At 38.1% G+C, this 16501-nt stretch overlaps 1 pseudogene; it reads right to left on the bottom strand.

Annotated features, from left to right (window-relative positions):
* Positions 1 to 16501, bottom strand: part of LOC112622645 — a 59200-nt pseudogene that overhangs the window by 33950 nt on the left and 8749 nt on the right.

Below are 16501 nucleotides of genomic sequence, written 5' to 3' on the forward strand. Positions count from 1 at the left end.
GGTTCAGCTCCCTCCAGGGGCTTTAGCTCAAGATGTGGGGCCACTGAGTGAGATTCTCTCCAGCCAGAGGAGACACCTCCCTGGACTCACAAAGCCGTGATACACTTTTAAAAATTATTTTATTTATTTACTTTAAGTTCTGGGATACATGTGCAGAATGTGCAGTTCTGTTACATAGGTATACATGTGCCATGGTGGTTTGCTGCACCCATCAACCCGTCATCTAGGTTTTGTTTTTTAATTTTTAAATTTATTTTTATTTTAAGACAGAGTATCACTCTTGTTACCCAGGCTGGAGTGCAATGGCACAATCTCGGCTCACTGCAACCTCTACCTCCCGGGTTCAAGTGATTCTCCTGCCCCAGCCTCCCAAGGAGCTGGGATTACAGGCATGAGCCACTACACCTAGCTAATTTTGTATTTTCAGTAGAGGAGGGGTTGGTCATGCTGGTCTCAAATTCCTGACCTCAGGTGATCCGCCTACCTCAGCCTCCCAAAGTGCTGGGATTACAGGCATGAGTCACCATGCCCAGCCTGTCATCTAGGTTTTAAACCCTGCATGCATTAGGTATTTCTCCTAATGCTCTGCCTCCCCTTACCCCCGCAACCCCCGACAGGCCCTGAGGTGTGATGTTCCCCTCCCTGTGTCCGTGTGTTCTCATTGTTCGACTGCCACTTATGAGTGAGAACATGTGGTGTTTAGTTTTCTGTTCCTGTGTTAGTTTGCTGAGGATGATGGTTTCCAGCTTCCATCCCTATCTCTGCAAATGACATGAACTCATCCTTTTTTATGGCTGCATAGTATTCCATGGTGTATATGTGCCACATTTTCTTTATCCAGTCTATCATTGATGCGCATTTGGGTTGGTTCCAAGTCTTTACTATTGTAAATAGTGGCAATAAACATGCATGTGCATGTGTCTTTATAGTAGAATGATTTATGATCCTTTGGGGAAATACCCAGTAATGGGATTGCTGGGTCAAATGGTATTTCTGGTTTTAGATCCTTGAGGAATTGCCACGATGTCTTCCACAATGGTCAGACTAATTTACACTCCCACCAACAGTGTAAAGGCATTCCTATTTCTCCACATCGTCACCAGCATCTGTTGTTTCCTGACTTTTTAATGATCGCCTTTCTAACTGGTGTGAGATGGTAAAAACTGTGATTCACTTTCTAAGGACACCTGACTTTTTGGAGCTCAGCACTGCAACCTATGCAATCTCCCAGGGTTCCTAAGTTCCTCAACTAAGACATAGAATAGTCTCTCAGGTCCTTTCCATGCCTAAGACCTTGGATTTTAAGAAATTGTTTGCTAAGCAATCACTTTTGTGCAGTTTGAAATACTGCACTGGACTACGAATAGAACTCAAACATATGAATGTCTCTGGCTACTTTTGGTTAAAATTCAATTTTGTTAATATAAATAATGTTTTGAAGGCAGTGTTGTGTGAGGAAAAGACAACAGGAGTTTGGGAATCATATACATCTGATTAAATCTAAATTCCACCCCTTACCAGCTATGCAACCCTGGACATGTTTGTTAAACCTCTTTCCATAAACCTCAAGCCTCCTCATCCGCTCAATCATTGCTCTCTTATAAAATAGTTAAGAATATTAAATGAGAACTTTGGAAAGCCCCTGGCACATAATGAAGGTGAGTTTGCTTGCCTCTTCTGTTTTAAACATGAAAGTCTAAAGACACATTTGTTAAAAACAGGATGGAAATAAAGAACAAGTGGTACAGAAGGAATAACTAGAAAAAAAGGTGATGGGATATTCTCAAATGAATTCGAAAGGGGGTGAAAGTGGAGCAAGTGGAGCTATCAGGGCGGCTGCCAGAACAGAGGTAGGAGGATGAGTAATAGACCCAGGGAAGCATGAAGGAAGAGGCATTGAAGAGGCAATTGTGCAGAGGAAGCTAAACATACACATATATTTCAAACCATGGCAATTCATTTGGGAAAGTGAAATTGAAGCAGGGTCTATACAAAACATTAAGGCTGGAGTGACCCATGCGAGAAAGGGAGGTCTGATCAGGATACACACTTGAGTTCAAAGTCAGAGTGACCTCTGGAAGTGGGGAGAATTAGGAGTGAGCTGAGAGCAAAACTTCATAGCAGGCCTGAAGATACAGGGCTTGGCAGTCAGATGACAGAAAGGCAAGGGGCCTTCAGGTGGGCTCCCGTGGAGCTGCTGAAATGAATTAGATTTATGATGTTGGATAATCCTAAGTAAATATATTCATAATTGCTCTGAATATGAGAATTAGAGCATGGTTTCTAGGTTGTCTTCTAAAAAATGAGAAATTATCTTGATCGTTGTTGCTCTTGCATTTTACCTATCAGAACCCCGTGATAGGCTGTCGTTGTAGTTTTGGAGTTCAAAAGAAGAGTGCAAACCCTGTTAAGCCTCTACTTCCACCCTACAGTCATAAAGCCTGAAGTAGAGCAGATCTAAAAAGCGCCATGACTCACAGGCTCTGCACCCTAGAGGGTGCACAGGATGTGCAGTGGCAGTAGTCACCTAGAGGGAAGAGCGTGTTCCATTAGGGACTTCTTGGTGGGATGGTGCATGCTCTAATTATGTGCTTTTAATAGAAGACCCTCTGAGAAGATAGCTGACCTACACAAACAGCCTATCACTTGCACACAGTAGAGGCAACTAGGATCCCCACTCTCCACTCTGGGTTTCAGAACCCAGTGAAAACATCAGAACGTTTGCACTTATGCAGTGATGGCTTCCAAATGAAGCCCAGGTCTCAAGTTAAAAGGTGGGTTATGAAACCCGGTGGGGAGGTGGATAACAGGAAAGAAAAACAGTAAGGTTTCAGTGAAGGAAGGCAAATATGTGGTAATAGGAGAAGGTGAGAAAGGCTAATGAGATGTCTAATGCAAAGAATGACCTCATTCAAGCCCTAAGATCTGTGCCTAAACCTGCACTTTAGGGCTACAAATAGAAAGGAAGGGAGCCACTGGTACCAAATATTCTGTAAGGCTTTGGGGCACAGGCAGTACTTGGCCCCCATCTCAGCATGTTGAGAAACACAGGCAGCAAGAGAAGCAGCTGCAAACTCTGCCCAGATCCCAGGGTGGCAGCAGCATCCAGGAGACCTCAGAGGTCCCTGCCTAGCTCCAGCCTTAGGAAGAGGCCTAGGGGGCATATATTGGACACTTGCATTTTCCACCACGTTGATCTAAGTTGGAAAGAAAAACATGATTGGTGCTTTAAGGAGGTTGTGTGACTTGTTTTTGAGTTACCACTGAGTGCTTCAAAAATTACTGGGGAGAGGAAGCACGGATTTTACAGAGGTCTCAAAGTCCCAAAATAATAATTGGAGTTAAGTTTCAGTGAACAATTTTATGCATTTTTAAAAATTTGCTTTTTCTACTTTGCTTTTAAGCTGTAAGTTCTTTTAAAACCCCAGTGTATGTGGCACCAATGACCTCACAATGCTTGAAATATTTTTTTACTGACCAAAATTTTTATTCAAAAGAAACTTTAATCCTCATGCAAAGTACCTGGGGCTTTGCTTGCTGCCGGTGAACAGACGTGTGCACACTTCTGAGAGAAGAACTGCAAACACAAAGTTCCATTTTACTCTCTGGCCTAGACAATAGCTCTAAGCGATTTTAGAACAGCAGGACTATTGTTTTTGTTAACCAAGATTTGTAAGGACAGTCAGAATTAAAAAAATTGTAAAAGATATAATTTAATTCTTTTGGGTGGTATGAGGTGAGTGGAGAACAGTGTTAGTAGCTATTCAGGGATGAGCCTCTGGAGGTTTTAGAGTCAAAAGATTTTCCTACTTAAATATTCTGAGCCTCAGTTTCCTTATCAGTGAAATGGGAATAGTAATATTACTCAGCCTTGTAAAGTTATTGTGAATACTTAAGTGAAATTGTATTTTTAAAGTGCTGACACGGGCTTGACACAAGTAAGTGGTGTGTAAGTATTAACTGTCGTGGCATAAATCCAAAGCCTTTGGAACTGTCCTCGATTAAAGCTGTGCAGAAATTGATGAACTCTTTGGCCTATAGTGATCAAATGTATAGTTGGTTCATTCATTGTCCCTCAAGTTGGTGATTTCCACACTAAATATGCCTGCAGTTCTTAAACATAGTCTACTCTGTATCCGTCCATCTTCTCTGGTTTTTGGGTTTAGTGTCAATCTTCTGTGGTCCCCTTAGAAATTCCTCTGATTGAGATAAAGGGAGATAATGTATATGAAAGAATGGAGATCTGGTTCAGTTCTTTTGCTTCTCTAAGTGGCAACAGCAGACTGCTCAGAGAAATCCTCTCTTCTTCAGTGTGGTCCTGTCCCTTCAGGGAACTATGGGGACACTGACTTGTTTTCTCTTACTCTCCATCTGTCTTCACAAGAGGTATTAGTCTATAGTTTTCCTTTCTTTGAATGTCATTGTCTCACTTTATAATCAGAATGATGCTGACCACATTAAGTACATGGCAAAGTGTTCCTCTAGATACTACCTTAATGACATCCCACAAATTGTGGTATGATGTATTTTCATTTAAGTTCAGTTAAAAATATTTGCTAATTTTCCTAGAAGTTTCCTCTTGGGATTGTTGTAGGAAGTCAGGGACCCCGAATGGAGGGATCTGCTGAAGCCATGACAGTGAGGAAAGAAAAAGACCCTGTAACATTGTTTTATATTGTTTTATACTCAGTATCTGTTTTAAGGAAAAAACAAGGAAGTAAAATCAAAGACAGGCAGCCCGGCGCCAGGCCCAAAACCAGGCCTGGGCCTTCCTGGCCTAAACCCAGTAGTTAAAAATCAACTCATAACTTAGAAACTAATGTTATTCATAGATTCCAGACATTGTATAAAAGAACATTGTGAAACTCCCCGCCCTGTTCTGTTTCTCTCTATCAGTGCATGAAACCCTGTCACGTATCCCCTAGATTGCTCAATCAATCACGACCCTTTCATATGAAATCTTTAGTGTTGTGAGCCCTTAAAAGGGATAGAAATTGTGCACTTAGGGAGCTCGGATTTTGAGACGGTAGCTTGCCGGTGCTCCCAGCTGAATAAAGCCCTTCCTTCTACAACTTGCTGTCTGAGAGGTTTCGTCTGCGGCCCGTCCTGCTACAACAGAAGAACATAAATTGTGAAGATTTCATGGACATTTGTTAGTTCTCCAAATTAATACGTTTATAATTTCTTAAGCCTGTCTTTACTGCAGTCTCTGAACATAAATTATGAAGATTTCATGGACATTTATCACTTCCCCAATCAATACTCTTGTAATTTCCTCTGCCTGTCTTTACTTGAATCTCTTAATCCCGTCATCTTCATAAGTAGAGGATGTATGTCACCTCAGGACCCTGTGATGATTGTGTTAACCGCACAAATTGTTCACAAAGCATGTGTGTTTGAGCAATATGAAATCTGGGCACTTTAAGAACAGGATAACAGCAATTTTCAGGGAACAAGGGAGATAACCTTAAAGTCTGGCTGCCTGGGAGCCGGGTGGAACAGAGTCATATTTTTCTTATTACCGAAAATGGGTAGGAGAAATATTGCTGAATTCTTTCCCCAGAAAGGAATATTAATAATTAACAGCCCTGGGAAAAGAATGCATTCCCAGGGGAGTCCTCTAAAATGGCCGCTCTGGGGATGTCTGCCTTATGCAGTTGCAGATAAGGGATGAAACATGCCCTGGCCTCCTGCAGCACCCCCAGGCTTGCTAGGATTAGGAAATTCCAGCCTGGCGAATTCTAGTCAGACTGGTTCTCTGCTCTTGAGCCCTGTTAAGATGTTTATCAATGACAATGTGTGCACAGCGGGACATGGAAGTTCATTAGTGATTCTAGTTTCACCCTGACATTGTGCTCTCGCCCTGACATTCTGCCTTGTGATCTTTTGTTGCCCTTGAAGCGTGTGATCTCTGTGACCCACACCCTATTCGTACACTCCCTCCCCTTTGAAAACTGCTAATAAAAACTTGCTGGTTTTGCAGCTCAGGGGGTATCAAGGAACCTGCCAACATGTGATGTCTCCTCTGGACACCCAGCTTTAAAATTTCTCCCTTTTGTACTCTTTCCTTTTATTTCTCAGACCAGCCAACACTTAGGGAAATAGAAAAGAACCTACATTGAATTATCAGGGGTAGTTCCCCCGATAGGATCATGGATAATTTAGAAGTGTGCTGTTTCATTTCCAAAGGTTTGGAATTTTCTGTTGTCTTGCTGTTATTGGTTTGTAGTCTAGTTATATTAGGATCTGAGAGCACACTCTGTGTGAGTTCTGTTCTTTTAAATTTGTTAAGGTTCATTTTAAAATCAAGGATGGGGTCTACCTTGGTGAATGTTCCTTGTGCTCTTGAGAAGAATGTGCATTTTGCTGTTACGGAGTGAAGTGTTCTATGAGTGTCAATATTGTCCAGGTTTTTGATGATGGTGTTCAGTTTTTCTGTATTATTGCTGATTTTTCCATTAGTTCTATTTGTTACTGAGATAACAGTGTCTAAATATGCAATGATAATTGTAGATTTGTCTATTGCTCCTTCAAGTTTTGTCAGTTTTCTTTTTGTATTGTGAAGCTGTGTTATTAGGTGTATACCCATTTGGGATTATAATGTCTTCTTGCGGCATTGAACTTTTTATGATTCTGAAATGTCTCTCTCGATCCTTGTTGATCTTTGCTCTGAAAGTTGTTTTGTCTGGTATTAATATCTGCACTCCAGTTTTCTTTTTGTTTGTGTTCTCCTATTCATTCTATTCAATGAGTTTTCTGCTGCCACATTTTTTGTCATTTTTAAATTTAAATTTTATTGTCATTTTGTAATTCTTTATAGCATATTTTTTGTTGAGTTGTTTTTAGCTTTCTATTGATTTTAATTGTGTTCATGATTGTTTGTTGGAGTATCTGTAATAATAATAACAATAATAATAATAAATAATTGCTTTCAAGTTCTTTCTTCTTTTAAAGAGATGGGTCTCGCTCTGTTGTCCAGGCTGTAGTACAGTGGTGCAATCATAGGACACTGCAGCCTTGAACTCCTGGGCTCAAGTGATCCTCCCACCTCAGCCTCCTGAGCAGCTGGGATCACAGATGCGCATCACCACGCTCAGCTAATTTTTAATTTTTTTGTAGAGATGGGGTCTTGTCATGCTGCCCAGGCCTCAAACTCCTGGGCTCAAGTGGTCCTCCTGCCTTGGCCTCACAAAGTCCTGGGATTACAGGTGTAAGCTACCACATCTTGCTGCTTTCAAGTCTATATTAGATAATTCTAAATCTTTGTTACCTTAATATTCGTATATGTTGATTTTCCTTTTGATATTTTCGCAGATCTTTAGATGCCATGTAATTTTGGTTTGTATTTTAGGCATTTTGAATATTATGAGATTTGGGGGCCTTTTAAAAATATTATGAATATGTGGATATTTTTGTTTTAGGAGGCAATTGACCAGGTCTGAGTTCAGGCTGCAAATTCTAACCCACCTTCTATGACTTGCAATTCCAATGCTAGCTAAACTTTGAGATTATTTCCATGTGTTCCATGTGTACACCAATCATTGTTCTCTCTGGGATCCCAGGTTAACTCCACTTTTAAAGTGTTGTGTATACTGATTATGATCAGATTCATGTATGTACAACTTAGGGGTGAGCCCAGGTGTTTATAAGCAAATTTCTAGGATTGCTTTGCTGAGCTTCTCCATGTCTGGAGAAGCTTTTTTATTCTCTAGGGCTCCTCTATTTGGTCCTACAGTCAGAAAGCTGGGGCTTTATTTAACCTACATGCTCACAAAATTTTGCAATTGCATCCACATCTGGGGTTAAGTGGTGCAAGGACTGAGACAGAGGGGAAAAAAGGCACTGGAGTTCTCTGATTGGAGGGGAAAATTTCCTGTCTTAGAGATTTGGTTCAAACCATCTTCTGTGGTGGCTTCTGCCATTGTCCCCACAGGATTGCTTTGGGGCTGTAATATAAGAGATCACATGGCAGAATAAAAACTAATTGGTATCTGCATTCTCTGGGCATTGTGAGTTTCTTTTTTCTACTCTGTGTGCTAGTATTAGGGGGCCACTCCTAGATTTCTTTCTTTATCTAAGTGCCCAGTTCCAGGTTTCATGCTACATTTTTGTATTCAGATCAGGGAGAAATGGTGCCAGATTGATAGCAGTTTAAATTCTATGCTTCTTCCATGATCTCACTGCTCTTATTAACTTTTCAGAGTTCTCATATAGTTGTTCCAACTTTATGATTTCCATACTGAACACACCTGCATTGTCAAACATTCCTTGCATTCTGTCCATCTCTTATATTTGCATTTAGCTGGAAAGACAAAGTGGAGCAGGCATACTCCATTTTACCCAGCAACAGAGCACACAATTATCTCTTAGAGCAATTAAGAATAAGTTTAAAAAATTTTATATTTACCTTTTTTTTTTTTTTTTTTTTGAGATGGAGTCTTGCTCTGATCCCTAGGCTGGAGTGCAATGGCATGATCTCAGCTCACTGCAACTTCCATCTCCTGGGTTCAAGTAATTCTCCAGTCTCAGCCTCCCAAGTAGCTGGGACTACAGGCATAAGCCACCACACCTGGCTAATTTTTGTATTTTTAGTAGAGATGGGGTTTCGCTATGTTGGCCAGGCTGGTCTTAAACTCTTGACCTCAGGTGATCCACCCACCTCGGCCTCCCAAAGTGCTGGGATTACAGGCGTGAGCCACCGTGCTTTCAAGTGCTCTTTAATTTTTGTGTAGGCACAAGTTTATGTCAGATAACATATTTCTTCTGCATAACTTTAACATTTCATTTAGTGCAATTCTACAGAAAATGATGTTCAGTTTCTGTTAGTCTAAACAATTCTTTATTTTCTCTGCAGTTTTGAAATAAATTTTTATTCTTTTTGTTTATTTTTCAGTTTGGGTAATTTTTATTTACTATATTCAAGTTCATTGATTGTTTTCCTCAGCTGTATTGAGTCTCCTAATGAGCCCATTGAAGGTAGTCTGCATCTGTGTTACTGTGTTTTATTTCTAGTATATATTTTTTCAGCCATACTGAGGCATAATTGACAAATAAAAATTCAATAAACTTAAAGTATACAATGTGATGTTTTGATACACATGTAGACATTGCAAAATGATTATCATAATTAAGTTAATTAACATATCCATCCTGTCACATAGTTATGAGCATGTAGTGAGAACATTTAAGGTCTATTCTCTTAGCAGATTTCAAGTACATAATACGATATTATTAACTATAGCCATCATGCTGTATATCAAATCTCCAGAACATGTTCATCTGGCATAACTAAAGCTTTGTACCCTTTGACCTACATCACCCCATTTTCCCCACCTCAGTCCCTGGCAATAACCCTACTCTCTGCTTCAGCTTTTTAGATTCTACATATAAGTGACATCATGCAGTATTTTTATTCTGTACCTGGCTTATTTAGCATAATGTCCTCCAGGTTCATCTATGTTGTCACAAATCGTAGGATTTCCTTTTAAGGCTGAATAATATTCCATCATATAGACACACCTATATATGTGTGCTTATCTATTTATCTTTCTATATATGTTCCCTTCTTTTACCTATCCATTTATTGATATATACTTAGGTTGGTACCATATTTTGGCTATTGTGAATTATGCTGCAATGAACATGGTAGTGCAGATATCTCTTTGAGATGGTGATTTCATTTTCTTTGGGTGTACACCCAGAAGTGGAAGTGGAATTGCTGGACCATACAGTAGTCCTCGTTTTAATTTTTTGAGGAACTTCCATACTGTTTTCTATAATGGCTATACCAATTTACATTCCCACGAACAGTGTATGAGAGTTCTCCTTTCTCTACATCTTCTCCAACACTTGTTGCCTTTGTCCTTCTAGTAACAGCCAGTCTAACAGGTATGAGGTGATATTTCATTGTGATTTTCATGTGTATTTCCCTGATGATTAGTAATGTTGAATATTTTTATATAACTTGGCTATTGGTATGTTTTCTTTTGAGAAATGTCTATTTAGGTCCTTTGCCAATTTTTACATCAAGTTTTTGGTTTTTTGCTACTCAGTTGTGTTTAATTTGGGGTATTAGCCACTTATACATGGTTTGCAGATAGTTTCTCCTTTAAGTAGATTGCCTTTTCATTTCATTGATTGTTTCCTTTGCAGAAGATTTTAGTTTGATACAGTTTTATTTGTCTACTTTTGCTTTTGTTGCCTGTGCTTTTGGTGCCATATCCAAAAGTTATTGTCCTTTAGATATTGACATTTGTCTAGACAAATGTCAAGAAGCATTTTTCATGTGTTTTCTTCTGTCAGTTTTATAGTTTCAGGCTTATGTTTAAGCATTTAACCCATTTTGGGTTTATTTTTGTATATGATGTAAGATAATGGTTTAATTTTATTCTTCTGCATGTGGATATTTAGTTTTTACAAAACCATTTATTGAAGAGACTATCCTTTCCCTATTGTGTGTATGTGACAACTTTGACAAAGATAAATTAACTGTAAATGTGTGAATTTATTTCTGGGTTCTCCATTCTGTTCCATTAGTCTATATGTCTGTTTTTATGCCAATACCATGCTGTTTTTGTTACTATAACTCTGTAGTATATTTTGAAGTCAGATAGTATGAGTCCTCCAGATTTGTTCTTTTTGTTCAAGGTTGCTTTGACTATTTGGGGTCTTTTGTGGTTCAATAATTTTCCTTGATTTTTTTGGTAAATATTTCACATTATATAAATTGTATTCTTTTCAGTGATTTTTAGTTATATTTACATATTCTTAAATCATTACCACTATCTAATTTTAAAACATTTTCATCAGCCCAAAAGGAAACCTTGAACCCATTAGCAATCACTTCTTTTTTTAAAAAAAAAAGAGTTTAAGGAAAGATATTTGAACCACATAAACAAACAAAAAGTTATTATATAAGAAAAAATAATGTAACAATTTATGTGAGTACCTAACATATGAGCATGCTCTTACATCTAAAACAAAAAATAAAAAGGTAACATTGGTACTATCTATCTATCTATCTGTCTATCTATCTATCTGACAAATGTGCATTAAATAATTCTCTAATATAAAACATTTAAAATGTGGAGAATATTTTTTCAAGATACAGAAAACAATTGTTATGATAGGCACAACTGCAATTCTTATAAAAACATGCTTGCAAGGATAAAATTCACTTGACCACTCATTTCTCACATACACCAACACTATAAAATTGTTAAGCACTGAATATTGCCACCCATTTTTGCAATGTTTGAGTTTCAACACTGATTGGTATGAATTCTGAATTACACAATTAATTACTGTTATTTTTCAGTCTTTCTGCCATGTTCCATACAGAAGGCATCTATTTAATATGAATACTTAAAACAGCTACATTATTTATAGCAAAGTCACTTCCCTATGTTCATTTTTCCTTTAAAGGCATTATATTTAGAAAATAGTTATTACAACAAATACTGCTTTAGAAGATCTGAAACTCCAAATCAATGTGCTCCATCAACCATAGGTAGATCTAAGAAGCCCTGAGTGAAAAGAACACAAATGTAAAAAGCTGATAAATTTAAAGATTATAAAATTGGTTTATTATAAAAACAATTCAAGAATACCCACTTAAAATCTTATCCCAATGCTACCCAATACAACCAAGAAGCAGTTAATCACTTTTACATCAGGAACAAGGACACAAAACCAGACACCACATCAAGGCAGTGATTCAAACTCAAAAAGAGAAAGGACTCTTAGGTCTCCTTCAGGTCAGTACAGAGAGTATCATAATATCAAAGCACTGTGCCAGGTATCACAGTACTGCTACAACACTGAGGTATAACTGGGCAAATTAAAGTTGAGGAGAAATGAAGATCTCCATATTCTTGTTTTGTGGGTGTACTTAAGTGATTGAAATTCTAGGAACAGCTGCCTTTAACGACAGCAAGATGTAAGACAAGTCTTTACTAAAGAGAAAGAAGTTTATAAGGTTCTCTATCATGGTCCCCCTAAATCTTCACAACCCCCCAAACCTTCCCACCCTCCCCTTAAGCTAAAGTTACTGTGCTGATACATAAGATATAATCTGAATTTGTGGCTACTGGCAAATTACAGGCACTCCTGCCAAGAAGCTTTGATCTTCTGCACATTAAAAAAAATTCCCAACCACATACTATGTAATTCATATACCCAATTTTGCATTTTGGGTAGAATTTCATTATTACTCTAAAATTCCATCCGCACAGTGGCCATTTCCTCCCAGACTTAATTCAAGATTTAATCTTTCTGCTGTTTTCTTAGTAAAAGCCTTAGAGTCAATTATTGTGAGTGATTGGCCTATGAACTATTATATACAACATAGTGATTGCATTTTTTTGAGCACTGAAAGTATTTAAAATAAAACTTCTTACTTCCAACTTTTGCACTCCCCCAAAATGAAGGGCCAAAATACTCAGATTTTGTAACTGGGGGAAAAAAATCTATCTTCCCAAGCTGAGGCTTTTCATAGCAGCTTTTGCCAGGAGAAGAGATTTTATGTCTGTTATAAACCCTTGAAAATAAGGGCTTATTCTAGATATATTGGAAGACCGTTAAAACATAGAGGTGCTAGCCGGTGCAACTTTAATTCACAACCAACTTTTACTTCATAGCTTATACTGAAGACTTAATTCATGCTCATTTTGTTCCTTTAAAAAATATTCTTTGGGGCTGGATGTGGTGGCTCATGCCTGTAATTCCAGCACTTTGGGAGGCCGAGGCGGATGGATCAGGAGCTCAGGAGATCCAGACCATCCTGGCTAACACAGTGAAGCCCCGTCTCTATTAAAAATACAAAAATCAGCTGGATGTGGTAGCATGTACCTGTAATCCCAGCTACTCGGGAGGCTGAGGCACAAGAACAGCTTGAACTCAGGGGGCAGAGGTTGCAGTGAGCCGAGATCGCACCACTGCACTCCAGCCTGATGACAGAGCGAGACTCCATCTGAAAAAAAAAAAAAAAAAAAAAAAAAAAACTCTTTGGAAACCATTATCATCCCTGTAGACACATACTCTAGTTACATAATCTCTTCCTATAAAAATAAAGGTATAATCATGATTATCTGTATTTCTTTGCTAAATTCAACTGTCAATATACATTTATTAATCTGATCACTTTTCCAGCTAACTCATGACCTTATAGTATTCTACCCAAGGTCAGTTTTCACCACAGAAGTAGGAGCAAGTTTTATAAGTAAGAACAATCTTGAAGGCAATATTTTAATCTAGTCTTTAATGTGTTCATTACAAATGAGAACTACAAACTAGAATTTACTTCCAAAACTAAGGCAAAGGCAAACTTCTAAAGCTAAATAAAGGTAAACCACTATAAAGCTTATTTCTGTCATGGACATTATGAACCTACTCAGTGATTTCCAACCAAGACATAAAAATTAGTCCAAGGGAGAAAATAAAAGCTATTTCTGGTTTGCTCCTTTCCAATTCATCAGATAATACCTATCATATGCCCAGAGGGCGTGGAGCACTTCCCTAGGTACTATCCATAGTAATAGCTCTTTCTAGAACACTGAACTACTTCAAACGTCTGTGGATTTCCCCAACCAGATTTAAACTACCAGTGAAATATAAACTACTCGTCATGTATTCTAAATGCATACAAAGCGCTACCATTTTAAAAATTAACTGGAAAGCAGGGAAACCTAAAAAAAGGATACATTCTGCTACCACATTCTTATAAATGTTATGTTTGTGTGTGTGTATGTATATAAAATAGAGAGCAGAAAATCAAGATTTAAATAAGGTGGTAAAAAATTGGAAATGAAGATTTTACCAAAACAACTACAATAACTGTCCCAAACTACAACTATGAACAGATTCACTAATATGGTCATTTGCCTAGGTTCCAACAAAACCACGTCATTAAGGACGTCAGAACTCAAAGCTTCCTGCAGACTTGGCATCATCTCCTCTCCTTCTATGTTCACTCCATCTCCTTCCAGTGTTTCTTGGTCCACTTTTGTCCCAGGAATGGCTTCCAGGTAGTCGGGGAAACGGTCCTGCTGTGAGGGCAAGGTGCTTTGGTTGATAGTATCACCTGTATCCATCTCATGAACGCTGTTCAGGATGTCATCTGTGGTGCGAGGGACATTAGCTGCCCATGCTTAGTCCACTGTCTGTACACTCATCTCGAGAGTGATAAGTGCCACTGTTAAGGAAAGGATGTGAGCTATTGGTCATCATTGTTCTCATCCTGAGACATCTCTGGTGAAGACACTGGATTTTGAGGCCCACCGTCCTGCTCCAGTGTTGGTAACTGGCTACGCAGTGCTAACTTCTGCCAAAGCAGTTCCTGCTGTTTCAGCCAAAGCCTCTCCTCCATCTGCAGTTGCTGCATCTGTTGCTGCTGGTTGGAGTTGCTGCCACCATGACACCTCCCTGTGGGCTCTGGGGAACCAGGGGTGGTGGCTGTTTCGCTGGAGCACTCTGATTCTCCGGTTCCTAGCAAAATGAGGGTCAAGCCTTGGGTGGTCTTGTTCTTGTGGTTTATACAGTAAATTTCTCCATCCCGAGTCATGACTTTTTCCCCCCCTGTTTTGTTGATCTTTTGTATTTTTTTGTTTCAATTTCATTCATTTCTGATCTGATCTCTATTATTTCTTTATTTCCACTAACTTTAGGTTTTGTTTTCTCTTGCTTTTCCAGTTCTTTAAGATGTATCATTAGGTTGTTTATTTGAAATTTTTCTTCTTTTTTGATTTAGGCACATGCCACCATGCATGGCTAATTTTTTTTGTATTTTTTAGTAGAGACAGGGTTTCACTATGGTTCAGGTTAGTCTCGAACTCCTGGCCTCAAGTGATCTGTCCACCTCGCCCTCCCAAATTGCTAGGATTACAGGCATGAACCACCATGTCTGGCCTACATTTATTTTTTAAATCCATTCTCCTGATCTCTGCCTTTTGAATGCAGTGTTTAGTTCATTTTTATTCACATAATTACTGATATTTAGTTGAAATTCCCTATTTGTTCATGCATACCTTCTGTTTTTTTCCCAAAGCCTTTACAATATCAATAATAGTATTTTAAATTCCTTGTCGGATAGTTTTAACATGTGGATCCCATTGTAGTCTGGTTCTATTGATATTTTTTTTTCTTGAGAAAGGGCTTTTTTTTAAGCAAGCAGATTTAACAATTGCAAACATAGATCCATCCAACAGTGGAGCACCCACATAAATAAAGCAAATATTATTGGAGGTAAAGAGACAGATGGGCCTTAGTACAATAATAGCTGGGAACTTCAACATCCCACTTTTAGCATTGGACAGATCACACAGACAGAACGTCAACATAGAAACATTGGACTTAATCTGCACCAGAGAGCAAATGGATCTAATGGATATTTACAGAACATGTCATACAAAAGCTACAGAATATACATTCTTCTGAGCACATGGATCATTCTCAAGGATAGATCATATATTAAGACCCAAAACCGGCCTTAAAGCATTTAAAAAATTGAAATAATATCAGGCATCTTCTCTGACCACAATGGAATAAAACTAGAAATTAATAACAAGAGGAATTTTGGAGACTATACAAACACATGGAAATTAAACAATATGCTCCTGAATGACTACTGAGTCAATAAAGAGATTAAGAAGAAAATTGAAAAATTTCATGAAACAAATTATAATGGAAACACAACATACCAAAACCTATGGGATTCAGTAAAAGCAGTATGAAGAGGGTAGTTTATAGCTATAAGTGCCTAAATCAAAAAAGAAGAAAAACTTCAAATAAACAACCTAATGATACATCTTAAAGAACTGGAAAAGCAAGAGAAAACAAAACCTAAAGTTAGCAGAAATAAAGAAATAATAGAGATCAGATCAGAAATGAATGAAATTGAAACAAAAAAATACAAAAGATCAACAAAACAGTCGTTTTTTGAAAAGATACACTAAAATGGACAAATCTTTAGCCAGAGTAACAAAGAAAAAAAGAGAGGAGACCCAAATAAATAAAACTAGAGATGAAAAAAAGGAGTCATTACAATGGATGATGCAGAAATTCAAAGGGTCATTAGAGTCTACCATGAGCAAGTATATGCTAATAAATTGGAAAACCTAGAAGGCATACATAAATTCCTAGATACACACAGTCTACAAAGATTGAACCATGAAGAAATTGAAAACCTGAACATACCAATAACAAGCAACAAGATCAAAACTGTAATAAAAAGACTCCCATCAAAGAAAAGCCCTGGACCCAATGGCTTCACTGCTGAATTTTACCAAGCATTTAAAGATGTACTAATACCAATCCTATTTAAGGTATTCTGAAAAATAGAGGAGGAGGTAATACTTCCAAACTCATTCTACGAGGCTAGCATTACCCTTATGCCATAACCAGACAAAGACACATCCAAAATAAATAAATAAGCTACAGGCCAATATCTCTGATGAATATTGATATAAAAATTCTCAATGAAATACTAGGAAACCCAATTCAACAA

This window comes from Theropithecus gelada, chromosome 4 (genome assembly GCF_003255815.1).
Source record: "Theropithecus gelada isolate Dixy chromosome 4, Tgel_1.0, whole genome shotgun sequence".
Lineage (NCBI taxonomy): Eukaryota > Metazoa > Chordata > Mammalia > Primates > Cercopithecidae > Theropithecus > Theropithecus gelada.